The sequence below is a fragment of the Anolis sagrei genome, chromosome 4 (assembly GCF_037176765.1).
Source record: "Anolis sagrei isolate rAnoSag1 chromosome 4, rAnoSag1.mat, whole genome shotgun sequence".
Taxonomy (NCBI): Eukaryota; Metazoa; Chordata; class Lepidosauria; order Squamata; family Dactyloidae; genus Anolis; species Anolis sagrei.
The window spans coordinates 238,499,570-238,515,840 of NC_090024.1; the positions used below are offsets into that span (position 1 = coordinate 238,499,570).

Sequence of the window (16,271 nt, forward strand, 5' to 3'; positions counted from 1 at the left end):
TTTTAAAAAAAGCAACTATTTATGATCTCAGGATGCTCAAGAAGTCTTGGCTATTAACATTCATCTCTGTGCCAGGAATGTGACATAAACTACTATTATAGTCTGAAAAAACTACTGAAGTAGGGTAATTTTAACACAACCAAAACTTTCTCATTCTAATAGCCATGTTGCATATTCAAAAATCAATTCATTTTTAGAGTTCATCACAATCTCTTAGATAGTTTCACAAATTATTTCAGTCTAAGCACCCTTACTCAATTGACCTGGTCCATCTGCAGCCCTATCACCCATTAAATATGAATTTACATAGTAGACTGAGGTCTATAACCAATGGGGATCTTCAGCAACAGCAGATATGCAGTTGCATAGATATTACTCTAAATCAAATTATGCCAGTTTTGTATGCATACACCTGAAGATATCCTTACTTACATAAAGAATTATGTCTGTTATTGCTAGAAGCTGGAACAGGAGAGTTTGGCAAAGTCAAAACATCAACCTCAAATTGTTTAATCTTAACCACAAACTGTTAAGCATACTTTTATTAGGACTGTTATTCTAACGGATATTGCCTGATGTGTGCACAGCACTCCCTCTAAGTCTTAAGAAATGGAACATACCACTTCTGCTTTCTAGATTCAAAGCTACTATTATATTAAGAGGGTGCTTGCCATAGATGCAGGCGAAACGTCAGGAGAGAATGCCTCTAGAACATGGCCATATAGCCCGAAAAAACCTACAACAGCCCAGTGATTCCAGCCATGAAAGCCTTCGAAAATACTATTATATTAAACACCAGAAACTCCTGCATTTGCTTTCAAAGCTAAGGTTGAGTCTTCAGGTCTTATTTTTATTTATTTATTTATTTATTTTAAGCATTTCTATTCCGCCAATCTCACCCTGCAGGGGACTCAGGGCAGAGCACCACACATATATGGCAAACATTCAATGCTGGGACATAAAAAACATAAATATACACAAACATTAAAATCACTTATATCCACTTTAAAATCGGTTGCTTAAAAACCATGTCAGGACATTATTCTATTATTGCCTCATTGCACTGCCCCAAAGGCTTGGTCCCACAGCTAGGTCTTCACCATCCTTCTGAAGGACAGGAGGGAGGGGGCTGATTTAATATTGCCAGGAAGGGAGTTCCATAGCCGAAGGGCAATCACTGAGAAGGCCCTGTCTCTCGTCCCCGGCAAACACGCCTGTGACAATGGCGGGACCAGGAACAGGGCCTCCTCAGAAGATCTTAATCTTCATGGTGGTGCGTTCCAACAGGTAAACTGGGCCGGACCCGTTTACGGCTTTATAGGCCAAAGCCAACACTTTGATTTGTCCCCAGTAGCAAACAGGCAGCCAGTGGAGCTGATGTAACATGGGAGTTGTGTGCTCCCTGTATGCCACCCCAGTTATTAACCTAGCTGCCTCTCCTTGGACTATCTGACTTCCAAACAGTCTTTAAAGGTAATTCCATGTAGAGCACATTGCAGTAGTATATCCTGGATGTACCAAGAGCGTGGACCACCGTGGTCAAGTCTGACTTCCCAAGGTACAGGCACAGCTGGCGCACAAGTTTGAATGCACCCTTCCTACTTTATTATTGATTTGTTAAACTGTGTACACTTAAAGATGCTATGAAACAAGTGAACTCTAATCTCTTTATGTTCGTACAAACTATATTAGATCTATCATCTTGTGGATTAGGAGCACTTTGTCAAGAGTAATTCATTCTTTTACAGAATATGTTGAGAAAAACAAAAAGGAAAAAAATAGGGAAACAGGAAATAAACTCCCTGCTGAATGGACTGGAGAACAAACAACCCCCCCATCCTTTACCATAACCCATTGTACTATCCCTCTAAAATCCATCCCCAATCCCTTTGATTAATTTTGTTTTGTATGTACAGATATATATGTGTGTGTGTGTATTTTTATACATACATATATAATTATTTATATATACACACACACCCCTTTTCCTTATTTTTTCCCTCTTTTTTCTTGTGCTCATCCCCCATTCCCTATTTCCCCATTAATTCCCTCGTTACTGATTGAATCCTGATTTTTTTTATGTACCCCCTTCAAAAATGTACGCAATAAAAACAATTTTTTAAAAAGAGTAATTCATTCTCTATACAAAACTGTAGCCTCCCGCCAACTTCATGCAATAAGGATGGGCTGAAATTAATAAAACAAAAAAGGACTGAGTATCTGAATAAGAAAAACAAAGCGATAACAATTCAGTAATGTGACTAATAACAAAACAAAGGTTAATATCACAAGATAGCATTATTAAAAGAGAAAGGCTGCATCACAAATGGATTGTTCAATCCATGAAACCAGAACCCTGAGTTTTCAAGACTTTAGCAAGATACAAGGACACTTGGAGGTGTCACATTCACAGGGCCTGCAATAAGTTGAAGTTAACTTGATGGCAATTAACAAATAGTGTCACGCTGGATTATACATCTACCCATCTGCTTCATACTAATTAAGAACAGTACTTTCAAGGTGGCACATTTCAAGGTTACTGTGCTTATGTGTAAACCTAACCTACACAGATTAAGGTGAGTAGTGGCAACTAGAAAGAGTGTTCACCCTCTGCTTTTCACAACGGTCATAATACATTTTAATATCTCCACTTGCCACTGATTAAGAAAACCAAATGCTATTCTGCTTCTGCTCCTTTGTCAGCTGGTGACCTGACATTTTTGAACTCTAAGAAGAGACTAAGAGGCTTCACTTGCCTTAATAAATCCGTCCTTATGAAATAGCCAGCTGGATCCTGGATATGGGATCCTAAAAAGTCAGCCTTCAAGAGTTCAGGAAAGGATTCACCTATGGACAAAACACAGGGAAGTCAGAATATATTAGACAACTGAACATGAACCATGCATGAGGGTAGAGTAGTTGTGAAAGGGAACATATTTTAACAATACAGCTAAATGAATAAGAATAGTTTTCATACTATACAACAGATTTAAAAAGCTTTTACCCTTCATCAGAAACATGTTAATATGTGTCCAAGTCATTCCCAATTTATGGCAACCCTGAGACAAACTTATTCTGGGGTTTTCTCAGTAAGGTTCTAAGAGGGTTTGCCTTCACCTTTTTCTGAAGTTAAGGAAGTATCACTTATCCAGGGTGACTAAGTAGGTCCAAGTGGAGTCCACAACATGCGAGTGTGAAGAAGAGCAAACCAAAGACCACCTACTACAATATAGTCTGAGCCCGATCACATGCACAATGGAGGACCTTCTTACAGCAACATCAGAAGCACTCCAAGTGGCCAGGTTTTGGTCAAAGGAAATTTAGTATAATGTCAAGTTTTTAACTTTGTGGGGGTTTTTTTAATGCATTATAACTGTATTCTCAATTTGCTTCTGATACAATCAATACTACCGTAAGTAGGATTCCATGGCTAAATGGGGATTCAAATACTGGTATTCGGAGCCATAGTCCAACGCTCACAACTACAGTCCAACTATGGCTCTCTGTTTAATAACTAATTACTAAATAGCAATTCAGGTTAGGATGCTTACAATACAACTATTTTGTTCACTCAATGCAAACATTCAGATTCAGTGAACAAACATTCCATGGTGGGTTTTTTGGCAAAACCCTTTTTCATGCAAATAGTTAGCAGAAACCAGTTCTTTAATTTTCAAAGAATTTAGATTTTTATATATTTTAAGGTGATTTTTTTTTCTTAAATTTTTTAGCAAAAAAAAGAGCCTAGATCAAACATAGCATTATGAATATAAATTATAAAACTTATAATGATATTCCATTAACCTATTAGCAGCAGTTTATGGAAATTAGAAACAGCTTGGATCCATCCTATTATACTGCTTCTTAAACTGTGAGTCCTGAACCAAATGGGGTCCCAACCCAAATGGGGTCCCCTTAGCTCAATGTTGGGAACATGAAAACTTTGGCCATAGTAAGAGGTATCTGAACGCCAACTAACATTTTCAGGAATCTGTCAGTAACAATGTGCAGTGTTTTACAATGGAAATGCTTCAGCTGTATTTCATAAAATAAGAAAATCAGCCTGTTTAACAAGCCTTGCAAATGCTGATTTATTATGTTTGCAGGATCAACAGGTAAAACATCTGTGGAGATGGGAGTAAACCTTAACAGAAAGAACAGTTTAGATATAAATGAAGACATCACATTTGTTGATTAACTTAAGGTCAATTTGAAATGGATTCGGATTAATTGCTTGGTATGTACCTTCTTTCGAAGGAAATCTATATTCCTGAAATAATTATTCTTTTTTTAGATTAATTTTTAATCCCCCCTCCCAAATGCTTTATATCTAGACTTCTTGCTCTTGTTCCAATGTTTTGGAACAAGAGTCATTCCACAGAGAGGGGGAAATGCTAACAATGCCACAGAGAGCCATCCATCCCTGACCATTGCCACCATTTTCTCAGACATCCAAAAAGGCTAAACGTGGCATCACAGCAAAGTGTAGAAAGTTTGTACTTCTCTTAGTTTCTTCCTGGAGAGATTAAGCACTTGCCTTTCACTAACTCTACTCAGAGATGCTTCCTTGTTTTAAGAAGCTGCACTTATATTGACCCATAGATATGTCAATCCAGGTTTTGGGGGTAGACAATTTGACTAAAATTTCTAGACTTATATATGACTATGTACATTCATTAAATTTGATATTCTTCCAGGAAGAGATTTCAGTTCATATAAATCAAATGGACCCTGAATGCAGTTTCATGCATGTCTTTCACAGCATAGGAGAAAGCAGGGCTTAAAAGGACCAATGCCACTGACACCGTGCTCTGTTTTCACAATTAATATGCAATGACAAAACTTCATTTAGCTAATGAACACACAGAGACCTGAATCCTGTAAGAAACATAGGCATTCTCATGTTTTCTTCATGCCTATGTATGTCTTTTTTTGGCATGGTAAAGATTCGTGTTCCTTTCCCCAAATCATTCAACTCACCATACAGCCTCGAAAGCCAGATACACTGCATAATATGTCCATGCTGCACCTTGTTGGCAGTGGGCAGAATCAGAAAAATATCCAGCTATGTCATCATTGCTAGATGCTAAATGATTACATCAGCTTCGAGATTCACCAAAAGTCTCAGTTCTGCTGTAATTTATTTTATGTCTGAGCACAGGAACATAGCCAGATGGTTCTCTGATGCTGCTTTCTCCCCATGAGCTAAAGAATGGCTATACAAGGGACTAAAACTAAGAAAAGTCTCTAGCAGTTACAAAAATGCTTAATGAAGAAATAAAAGAAGAATGAGTATTTACAATGGTCTCCCCACTACAAGGCTGAAATGGAAGCCATAGCTTTTATCTTTTTAGTATGTGAAGAGAGGCTGGGAATGAAATAAAGCTGTATATAGCTGACTGTATAATCCTTTTGTGTTATTCAGATACTCTGATTACATCTCCATAAACCACATTTTCCACAAAGAGCAGATTTAATGCATTGAAATCCACTTTCTTTGAAAGGAACATTTCAGGTATCGGAATTAGGTTCCCAGTCCTTGATTTTTCAGTTTTCATAGAATGTCTCAAAATATGTAAAACTACAAATTCTGAAAACGACTTTATTTTTTTAACTGCATCATATGCCAGGCTGACAATCAGTTACATGAGAACTGCCACAATAGGTTGACAATAGCAAATCTTGGCATTCAAAGCTAGTTGGGACATTTAAGGCACCAATTACATTTCATTACATTTTTAAAAATTAAATAACCTCAGTTAATGCTAGTGGAGGGCTACAAGATATGGTGGCACCTCCGCTACCACTAAACTTGTCAATGTATCTGCTCTCCTGGCACAACTCAGCTAAAATAGAGGAGAGGTGGTTTAAGCACAGCAAATCCTATTCAAGCCCTAAAGATAACCCCAACAACAATACAACATAACTCAGATAACAGGCTGAGCATTGTGGGACAGTCTTCTTTTTGATTCTGTTCACATTCAGTTAAAGCTCAAAAGCAGAAAATCTGGTTATGGGGCAGTATGGAAAATTAGATTATTTTCAAACTGTGTATGAAACACAACAGAATTTGAGTTCATTTCTCCAATCAGAACATTTACTTCCTATACCAAGTCAAGGTCAACTGTTTTCTTGGTGTTCTGCCAGAAATGTGCTCAAACTCAGCAGGGTAAATCTGTAGACTTCATAAACCATCCAATTGGCAGTAGTGAGGAGAGGTGTGTAAAAAAGGGCAATTTTCAGGTTAAACAGCTTAAAATAATTTTATTTGTATATCACCCTGAGAAAAGTCATGATAGCAAACTACATATGTGGCATTTGATCAACAGCAATTCCATAATCGAACCTGGCCCAGGACGGAACCCTGCTGATGGCACTCCACTCATCACTTCTTTCCAGAATGAAGAGGAAGCATTGGTGAGCACCCTCTGGGTTCATTCCCTTAACCAATTACAGATCCACCTAACCATAGTTTAGCCTAGCCCACATTTGATTACTTTGTTTTCCAGAAAGTCATGGAGGACTTTGGCCTTCAGAAAAAAAAGAAATGCAAAGATACAAATGAGGGGTGTCTGGCTCAATAGCAGTACATGTGAAAAAGATCTTGGTTTATCAAGGGTCTGGAGAACAAGCCATATAAGGAGTGGCTTCAAAAGCTGGACATATTTGACCTGCAGAAGAGAAGGCTGAAAGGCGACATAATAGCTATGTATACATATGTGAGGGGAAGTCATAGGGAGGAGAGAGCAGGCTTGTTTTCTGCTGTCCTGGATACTAGGATGTGGAACAATGGCTTCAAATTACAGGAAAGGGGATTCCACCTGAACATTAAGAAGAACTTCCTCACAGTGAGAGCTGTTCAGTAGTGGAACTCTCTGCCCTGAAGTGTGCTGGAGGCTCCTTCTTTGGAGGCTTTTAAACAGAGGCTGAATGGCCATCTGTTGGGGGTGCTTTGAATGCGATTTTCCTGCTTCTTGGCAAGGGGTTGGACTGGATGTCCCACAAAGTCTCTTCGAACTCAATGATTCTATAACATCTTTCCATGGCTATATTACTGCTGTGAGAAAAACTGCCTGAGCAAAAGTTTCATGTCACCAAAAAGGAGTACAATCCTGATAATAGAATCCTTGAGTAGGAAGAGACCTCCTGGGCCATCCAGTCCAACTTCCTGCCAAGAAGCAGGAAAATCACATTCAAACAACCCCCGACAGATGGCCATCCAGCCTCTGTTTAAAAGCCTCCAAAGAAGGAGCCTCCACCATATACTAGAATGTGAATGTGTATGCCTTTAATATAATTGAAGATCATCATCTAGATACTGTATATTGTAACTGAAAGCAGAGTTTTAGTAAATATAGAACCAGCTTATTGAAAAAAGAAAATGAAAAGAATATACAGTCACCATTCTGTATTCTCCAGATTCCACTTCCATGGATTCAAGCATCCACGGCTTGAAAATATGTGGTTTTTTAAAAAAATCTGTAAAGCAAATCTTGATTTTGCCATTTTACAAGGGAAACCTTTTTACTATCACATTTTATTAAATGAGACTTGAGCATCCAGAGGTTTTGGTATCCTCGAGGGGTCCTGGAACAAAACCTCAGAAGAAACCATGAGCTCACTGTAACTAATTAAGGTCTTCAACTAACTCAAGTACTGTACTTTATCAACTACAAATCAACTCTTTTACAGGTTACAGTAACTCAAGTGACAAGTTTAACTACAGCAGCCTAAATGATGTTGCTCTAATAAGCTTAGTGGATTAAAAGTTAACCATTTAAGTCTAATTGACCAACTTCTTGTATAGAATTGTGACCTTGCACTCTAAAGCATGAGTGATGATGACATGAGACCATATGACCACAAGCAAGGGAATAACATGGCTGTTCACAAAGTTTGGAAACTGAAATTCTCAGCTTTCCTCATCGTAACTAGACAGCTGGTCTTCTGTAGCCACAGATTCAACCATCAACAGCTTGATATTTTTTTAAAATTCCAAAAAGAAAGCCTAGTTTTGCCATTTTATGTATATAAGAAAACTTTATCCTGGACCATTGTACATAGTGGGATTTGAGCATCCATACATCCTGATATCCACAGGTTATGGAATCAAATTCCAGTGGATTCCCACCCTTACCTAAAGAAGAATTGCTCCAAATGGAAACACACAAAATTCTTACAAAGGGTGTGTATGGACTGAAAGCCCAGCATGGACAAATAGGAATTAGAACTTCTCCCAGAAAGATCATTTACTCTCCTTGTTAGGAGATATTCAAAAGCACACAGCCATTGATAATAATACAAAAACATTGTGAAATCTCCCTTGCCATGTGCTCAAACTTACTTTGTAAGTATTTAGAAGCAAACTAGAATAGATAACTTAGGCCTGCTAGCATTGTATCCAATAAAGCTGAAGAAAAGATTTTCACTATATAAATAACTTCCACCATAAATCTTAATGGTTCTATGATTATTCAAAAGGCAATGAAAACATGGGCTACAGAAAATCTAGAGCAGTGGTTCCCAAACATTAGTCCTCCAGAAGTTTTAGACTTCATCTCCCATAATTACTGACTACTGGCAAAGTCAATTAGGACTTCTTGGGAGTTGAAGTCCAAAACACCTGGAAGACCAAAGTTTGAGAATCACAGAGTTTTCCGTTTCACAAGCAACATTACTGAGATACGGTTAAATGAAATATAATGCAATGGACTAAGCAATCTTTTTGATGGACAAAAGTTACTACAAGGAACAAATAGGCCATCGAAAGAGGGGCCTGATGACAGAGTTGGGTTTTCATTCATTTCTAAAATGTGTGTGTCATATAACTACTAGGCCTGGGTAACAACGGAAAAATTTGTTTCTAAAATCGATTCGTTTTTTGGGGTTTTTTGCGTTTTGATATTTAAAAGAATTCTGAAATTTTCCTTAAAAAAAGTTCGGTATTTATGAAATTTCGTAAATGGTAAAAAAAAATACAAAACAATAACGAAACAATAACGAAACAATAACGAATCGATTCGTTAATGGCGGCCGCGATCGCGCAATACGCTAAAAAAACTTCTGAAGCTTCCCTCTCCCTCTGTTGACTGTTGGTGTGATATTATAATTTTTTTTCACTAATTAAACAAAAAACAACTATAAAACTTGCCCCAGACATGCGGAAATAATAACGAAACGACCTCAAACCAATAACGAAACGAATACATAACGAAATACGAAGCATTTACGAAACAAATTGAAAAATTCGTTTCGTTTTTAAGATGCTCCAGAATGGTTCGTTATCGCTTCGTTAACAAAAAAAATAACGAATTTTTAACGAACTACGAATTAATGAAACGAAACCGCCCAGCCCTAATAACTACTCCTGCAAAGTATTTCAGAGTTCGGCTATGTAAAAACAGATAAGAAACCTGAGTGTAATATTAAGATTCTAAAATTTAAAAGCTGGAAACAGATCTATAGAAACCACTACTTCTTGTATCCCAGCAGGAGCCAGCATTAATATTTGGAGGTCAATTTAGAATAAATGTGGTTTATTTATATATATATACAACCATACAATTGTTATAGCATTGAAGTGATGGCCCTCCGCCATCAACTCCGCTGGATTGGCCACGTTGTCCGAATGCCCGACCACCGTCTCCCAAAGCAGTTGCTCTACTCCGAACTCAAGAATGGAAAATGGAATGTTGGAGGACAGGAAAAGAGATTTAAAGATGGGCTCAAAGCCAACCTTAAAAACTCTGGCATAGACACTGAGAACTGGGAAGCCCTGGCTGTAGAATTTGAAGAGGCACAAATGGAGGGCAAAAGAGAGAAACGTGCCACAAGGAAGGCCCGTCAAGCCAACCCCAACCGGGATCATCTTCCACCTGGAAACCAATGCCCTTACTGCGGGATAACATGCAGATAAATAGGGTTCCACAGTCACCTACGTACCCACTGCCAGGACACCGATCTTGGAAGGCAATCCTACTCGGACAACGAGGGATCACCTAAGTAAGTAAGTATAGCAAGATATTGCCCCAAAAGGGCAGGGACTAAAAGTCCCAATGATTTTAAAACATAGCGATAAATATGGAAGCAGACCAGATTATGAGTGAAACAAAGCCAAGGTATTAGAATGGTTATATCCTTCTTAGAATAAAATTATTTGAGGAATAATAAATAATTCTCTCAAAAGAGAAAAAGTCAGCAGAAACCAACTTTGAACAGCCCACTAATAGAAGGGAGAAGGAATACTAGAAATTAATTAGGGTTTCAAGGACATTGAAAAGTTATTCTTCTTTGACCTAAATACATTTTAACAATATAATATGATCTTATCTCAAATACAGACAATGCTGCTTGTTAAATGCTTCAATATACTTTGCCTTACAATCCTCACATTCCAAGTCCCTCCACATTGTGGAATAATGGCAGCTTTCACGATCTGTTTCAATATCATGGTAGATGCTCAATTGTGGTAAACAAACAGGACCTCAGCTGGTCTGCACCTGGATCATAACTCATGAAGATCAAGACCTATGCGCTTTCGCCACCTTTTAAAAACAGTGTCTTCAAAAGTAAGAACTCTGAAATAAAATGTCAGACTACACAGAGAAGCCATTGAAATCCACAACCATGTGGACAATTTCAAAGAAAGGAAGAAATCATGAAATAAACAAAATCTGGCTGACAGTATTTAAAAACTCTAAAATCATAACAGTAAATAAAGAACAACTTTCAAAAACAGGAATACCAGTCAAGAAACAATCAGGGCCAGCTAATCACCTCCCAGCAAAGGATTCCCCCAGACAATAAGAAACCAAGATCTTGAAACTGCAAGGCCATTAAATGCTAATCAAGACAAGAGTTCTTTCTCCCACCTTAGACATTCCACAGATATACTGTATAAACCAATTTTCCTAGTTTCCAACAGACTTTACAACCTCTGAGGATGCCTGCAACAGATGGAGAGAGGAGAGAGTGATTCTGGAACATGACCATACAGCCCGGAAAATTCACAACAACCCCCTAAAGTAAGAGTTTAATAATTTACAACATTAACACACATTTAGATTATGATGCTGGCCAATAACATATTTCATTTTTTCAATTTCCTTTAATATTGTTATTCCCATATTACATTATCAAAAATGATTTACAAAATGTTTTTATACAGAATTAATAAACAATATAGCATATTAAGGAGTATAACAAATCCCTCGAGCACTGTTTCCCATCCACCTGAAGCAGCTTCAAGTCTTATCTGTCCATCCAGAGGCTGAATCTGTGACTATCTTTATGCGAAACAGCTATTCTGTGTATGGTCTTTCCAAAAGGTAGCTTTGGGAGGAACTGCTACAACTGCTTCCAGGTGAGGCAAAAAACTAAGCAAGTCTGCTATACATAGAGAACTGGCACAGGAGGGAGCAAAAGCTCCACCAAAACCTTGAAACACAATGTTTAACATCATGCTACCTCCCAGAAGAAAGAGAAGTTACTAAAGAGCAGGTCGACATCTGCTGCTTTGAACACCATTTGACAGACGCGATGCTGAAGCCTGCCCTCTCACATAAAAAAAACCTAATGCTCTTTTCTGCCCTAAGATCACCAGATTATGAATGTGAAACGAGAGCACTAAGAGCAGAGCTCAGTAACCGTGACGTCAGCAGCACTGGCCAACACAGGATGACTTCATGAGCAAAATGTCTGGCAGTGTCAGCTGCATAAAAGATGCATTTCCAGCGTGCATTCGCCATACTAAAACTGCAGCTGCAGCAAAACTGGCTTCACTTCACTCCAAGCACAAGGCAAAAACAGCAAGATTTTGAGCCAGGATTTGTTTAAGGTCCTTCTACATGAACCTGCCTATAACTTATTATCTTAATTGCAGATTTATTATTAAGTCTCTTATTTATAATATGGGAAATAAACTCCTATGAGTATGTGTGTTTATGACCATTTTCCCCCTCTACGCAACCTATTGTGGGCTGTATTGCATTCCCAAATTTCATTCCCTCCTCCAAACCATATGTGTCTGAAGTTCTGGTTTTGAACAAAAACACAATAAAAGCTTGCATTGAACAAATGCTACCAGTCCTGTTCATTGGCCGGGAAAATTTTGACCAGAGAAATTTGGTGGGGTCTGGAAGAGATCACAAAGTTGTGAAAAGAACCTGAGACAAAATGATTCCCACTCGTGTTTTAGAAAGATACTAGACTGGTAAATACTCAGAGTAGTTCTTTTTTTCTCTAAAAAATACTGTGCTCTGATTACGGAAGGTGATCACTAGAGAGAATATTCCAGTTTCTCCTCTATTATGTTTAAGAAAGACCATGAAGACTGCCTTCGTTTACTAAACTTTTAATGGGGTGCACTATTTGATTTCATTCTTTGCTACCATTTAAATTTTATTGCAATTATACAGTTATCAAATGAAAAATTAATAATAAGTCTGTTGTTAATATTTTCAATTAGTACTTAGAAATAAGTAGTTCAAAATATTCAATAAAGCAGAAGCCATTCAACTGACGCCTAAAATGTAATATTCAAAAAACCAAAGTTAACAAAACAAGTTAATTACTTACTACTAGTTACTAGTAATAAGAATATACCAAGTTATAGTTTTTTAAAAGTCAGTGAGTAATAATAAAATCACATTGCTTGTTGCTACCTTCAAATGTCGCCTGTAAAGGCATTTTGACCGTTTCTTGCAATGCTGCATAAAATTAATTCATAGAATCATATAATCACAGTTGGATGAGACCACATCCAGTCCAACCTTCTGCCATGCAGTAAAAGCACAATCAAAGCACCCCTAATTGAGGGCCATCCAGCCTCTATTTAAAAGCCTCCAAGGAAGGAGCTTCCACCACAATCCGAGGCACAGTTCCACTGTTGAATTTCTCTTAGGGTCAGGAAGTTATTCCTAATGTTGAAGTGGAATATCCTTTCATGTAATTTGAACCCATTGCTCCGAGTCCTAGTCTCCAGGGCAGCAGAAAACAAGTCTGCTTCCTCTTCCTTGTGATATCCTATCATATCTCCTCTCAACCTTCTCTTCTGCAGGATAAACATCTCCAGCTTTTTAAGAGGCTCCTCAAAAGTCTCCAGACCTTTGATCATTTTAGTCACCCTCATCTGGTCAAGTTCGTATGTCAATATCCCTCTTGAATTGTGGTGCCCAGAATTGGACACAGTATTCCAAGTGGGGTCTGATCAAAGCAGAAGAGACAGGCACCATAGCTTCACTTGATCGAGACACTATAATCCTTTCGATGCAGCCCGAAATCCCATTGGCTTTTTCAGCTGCAGCATCCCATTGTTGAATCATGTTCAACTTGTGGTCCACTAAGACCTCCTTCGCATGTATTGTTGAGCCAGTACATGTGAAAGATTTATGAAAAATAATTCAAGTGTGTATTCTGAACTAGGCATAGCGCTTATGCTCTCAATTCTTCTTCTTTCAATGTGGCCCAGGGAAGCCAAAAGGCTGGACACCCCTGAACTAAGCATTTCAAAGCAGTACATCAACATGGCAGTTTTCTTGTGAGAAAATTCCCAAGGGACTGGAACAAAATATTAAAGCACGAAGTGTTCCTGTTTGAATTCCAACCATTTATGCTCTCTTCCAAGATAGTTCTTCTCGCCAACCCATGATTTTCTGCCAGTATACTGTCCTTAATTTTTAGGTTCCCCTACTAACAGAAAGAAACTTCCTTTTTCTGTGTGGATGGTCCTCTTTTCTCCAACTACAATCTACACTCAAAGAATTGAGTTCATCCTTAATATCTAGGCTGTGTCCCCTAGTTTGATGAATGTAATTTCCGTTAAACTACTTGAAATAATGTACACCACATAGAAAATTAATCTATAACATCTTTATTAATGACGTAAATGAAGGGTTAGAAGGCATGATCATCAAGTTTGCAGACGACACCAAATTGGGAGGGAAAGCAAATACTCCAGAATTCAAAATGATCTTAACAGATTAGAGAAATGATTGGCCAAAACTAACAAAATGAAGTTCAGCAGGGACAAACGCAAGATACTCCATTTAGGCAGAAAACAATTAAATGCAAAGATACAGAATGAAGGATGCCTGGCTCAACAGAAGTACATGTGAAAAAGGTCTTGGAGTCCTCTTGGACAACAAGGTAAAGATGTGACAACATTGTCATGCAGGGGCAAACAAAGCCAATGAGATTTTGGCCTGAATAATAAGGAGTATAGTGTCTAGATCTAGGGAAGTCATGCTACCCTTCTATTCTGCCTTGGTCAGATCACACCTGGAATCACACTGTGTCCAATTCTGAGCACCGCAATTTAAGGGAGATGTCGACAAGCTGAAATGTATCCAGAGGAGGGTGACTCTTTTCAGCTCCATGAGAAGCAACTTCAAGAGCTGGGCATGTTTTGCCTGAAGAGGAGAAGGCTGAGAGGAGACATGATGGCCATGTATAAATAAATATGTGAGGGGAAGTCATAGGGAGGAGGGAGCAGGTTTGTTTTCTGCTGCCCTGGAGACTAGGATGCAGAACAATGGCTTCAAATTACAGGAATGGGGATTCCACCTCGACATGAGGAAGAACTTCCTGACTGTTAACTGCGGAACTCTCTGCCCTGGACTGTGGTGGAGGCTCCTTCTTTGGAGGCTTTAAACAGAGGCTGGATGGCCATCTGTCGGGGGTGCTTTGAATTTGATTTTCCTGCTTCTTGGCAGGAACTGCATGGCCTACGAGATGTCTTCCAGCTCTATGATTCTACTGCATGGAAGGTACACAACGTATGTTCTACAACACAATGAAAGTTGCAAAGAAGGTCTAGGTGAGATCATTAATAAATGGTTGCATTTATTTTAATATTTTTCTCCTGAGCTGTATTCGAAGACACAAAGAAGATAAATGTTCCATCCCCATCATTCATCAGAATACTGGAGCCCCCGGTGGCACAGTGGGTTAAACCCCTGTGCCGGCAGGACTGAAGACCAACAGGTCGCAAGTTCAAATCTGGGGAGAGGCGGATGAGCTCCCTCTATCAGCTCCAGCTCCTCATTCGGGGACATGAGAGAAGCCTCCCACAAGGATGATAAAAACATCAAAATCATCCAGGCGTCCCCTGGGCAACGTCCTTGCAGACGGCCAATTCTCTCACACCAGAAGCAACTTGCAATTTCTCAAGTTGCTCCTGACATGACAAAAAAACTCAGAATACTAGGTAGAGCTTTTGCTCTGATTTAACAAGGCTCTTATTTACTTTGACATGAAAATATGAAAAGAGTAAATGCCAAGGGCTTTTAGGGCTTACTTATTATTTTTAAGTGTTTGGGATTAGCTTGATTAGTTGATGAACTGTTTCACACAAGCTCAACTCTTTTCTTCAGCAAGGAGCAGCCATGAGCTAAAAGGCTGCTTTGAACTGTTTTAATGGGAGTTTAGTGGTGGAGGGGATTACAATTCAAAATTAAATGAAGGTCACATTTGGTCCAACTGTTGCTTGGATGATACAGAAATATCCCCTGAAGACATTTCTGTAGATTTAATGATTGACAAGACTGACATATCAGTGACCTAATGCGGGATTTCCGAAAGTAACACAATCATTTAATATATTTATCAGGTACAGGCCAAGGGTATCAGCTTGCAAGCCGACGCCTTAAATCAAGAAATAGCTTCCTAAGATCAACAGAGATACTTGCAGAAACACCTCAGCAAACGAGAGTCCAAAAGTGGCAGGTTAAAACCCGGAGTTCAATCAGTGGCTGATACCAGAAGAAAAACTCCTCCCTGGGCCCACAGAAGACTAGGGGATTTGGAAGGCGCTGAAGAGACCGCACTCTAGCACCACGCGATGCAGAGCCAACCTTAAGAAATGGGGCTACAAAGTGGAGTCCACCACATGCGTGTGTGGAGAAGAGCAAACACAGACCACTTACTACAATGCAGTCTGAGCCTTGCCACATGCACAATGGAGGACCTTCTTACAGTGGCACCAGAGGCACTTGAAGTGGCCAGCTTCTAGTCAAAGAAAATTTAGTATAATGCCATGTTTTTAACTTTGTTTATTTTTTTTTATACATTAGACCTGTATTCTCAATTTGCTTCGGACACAATAAATAAATAAGGGCACTGCAACACATTCCTTCAAAATTACTTCAGATGGAAACATGTAAACCACAAAGCATGATCCAATTTCAATGGAGAGGTGTTAACACAATGGGCAGGCATTAACAGAGCAATAGCTGAATATAAACATGCATACCCCCTTCTGACTTTATTAATTT

General features: G+C 38.7%; 1 protein-coding gene across 2 annotated transcripts in view; it reads right to left on the reverse strand.

The window, feature by feature from the left end:
• DNAJC5 (DnaJ heat shock protein family (Hsp40) member C5) overlaps nt 1-16,271 on the reverse strand; it is a 67,130-nt gene that overhangs the window by 28,834 nt on the left and 22,025 nt on the right. For both annotated transcript variants that reach the window (XM_060771914.2, XM_060771913.2), the window contains exon 2: nt 2,757-2,847. The gene's annotated coding sequence lies outside the window, so the exon portion shown is untranslated. The remainder of the gene's footprint in view (nt 1-2,756; nt 2,848-16,271) is intronic.